Source organism: Echinops telfairi, unplaced genomic scaffold, assembly GCF_000313985.2.
Source record: "Echinops telfairi isolate 266 unplaced genomic scaffold, ASM31398v2 ScPeMD7_31;HRSCAF=116, whole genome shotgun sequence".
Lineage (NCBI taxonomy): Eukaryota > Metazoa > Chordata > Mammalia > Afrosoricida > Tenrecidae > Echinops > Echinops telfairi.
Genome location: NW_022103928.1, coordinates 1,753,317 through 1,754,779, shown reverse-complemented (window position 1 = coordinate 1,754,779; position 1,463 = coordinate 1,753,317). Strand labels below are relative to the sequence as shown.

The 1,463-nt window shown below is 31.4% G+C and overlaps 1 protein-coding gene across 1 annotated transcript in view; it reads left to right on the top strand.

The window, feature by feature from the left end:
* CHL1 (cell adhesion molecule L1 like) overlaps positions 1-1,463 on the top strand; it is a 266,472-nt gene that overhangs the window by 239,317 nt on the left and 25,692 nt on the right. The window lies entirely within an intron of this gene.

Sequence of the window (1,463 nt, the reverse complement as noted above, 5' to 3'; positions counted from 1 at the left end):
ATTAGGAAATACTGCTTGTATGAGTTTTATGCTACTTATTCTCTGCAGACTAAAGATAGAGGTTAATGCTCTTGGATATCTTAAAGTGCGTTTCTTATCGTTGGTAACTTGAAGCTGTTTCTTACTAGTGTGTTTGTGCTTTCTTTCAGGAATCTTCATATTCAGTATTCCATAACCTGCCCCTTTCCCTGTGTACACTGATTTCACTTCTATTGACTTGTCTCCACTTCATTTACAGCAAAGAATCTGTCTACTACTGACTTTCTACTTGATCTTTGAAAAGAGAAATCTATGCATATGTATTTCCATTGAGGAGATACATCTTATTATTATGAAACACTCAGAGATACCTTTTGTGTGAACTGGAGTCTATTACTGCGTGTCTGTCTTCTCCCTGCTCTAGCCGCTAACTTTGTAGCTTTGCCATCTTCATTCAGACGATGGGATTTGATAGACCAGCATGCTGGGTTTTGTTTTCTGATTATTATTGGGTGGTCACTTTTAATTTTAAGGTGGCACACATCCCATAATTGAAGAAAGAGAAAAGAAGATGAAATTGATCCAAAGTAGTGTTTAAGCTCTCTAGTGGTTTGAATAAATACTTGCTTTGCTTAATATTTTCAAAAGTTCATAATATTTAAGGAATACTAATATTTCCATTAATCCAGCCCCAAAATAACTTCATTTCTATCTCATTAATGCTAGATCTTGAAAAGCTTTGCTCAGCTAATATGACTCTTGCCTTCTTTTATTTGTGGTACAATTTTTTAACAAAACCCTTTTGTTACACAGCAACTATTCCATTTTTATTGTGAGGTAAAAATAACTGCAGCATTTAAAATTTTCATAGTTTCTATATTCTTGGAAAGAATATGTTTATTTTATTGTCACTCAAAATCTGGTAATACTTTTTGTTATACATTTACTATATTGCATTGATACCTAGAAAATTATGACTCAAATGCAATGCATATTTTAATTAAACTTGACTCATATCAAATACTATGATATTCTACCATTAGTGTAACAATTTGTTGGTACATCCTTTTTAATATGTGATACTTTCAATATCTCAGTGAAACTATTTAAATTGAATACACCTATAAAACTGAACTTTATGTCACTTAAACTTCCACAAATTTTAGTAATTTCAGATATGACCATATTGTGATGCTCTTTCCTCATACTTACATAGAAGGGCAAGGCAAACATAATATATAATTAGCATTGCAATGTCACAGGCTGTCAAATGTAGGTTGATTTGTGAAAATTAAAGTTGTACAAAATGATATCATATAATTTTCTTTTTTAAGTCTGCATTTGGTTTCAACACTTCAAATGAATAAGGGATTTATAGCACTATTTCATTAAGAAATAGATTATCTGAAAGTGACATTTTATTGACTCAGCTAACATTTGTTGTTTAAGGAACCATGCAATGTTATGCTTTTCAGGCTCTTTTG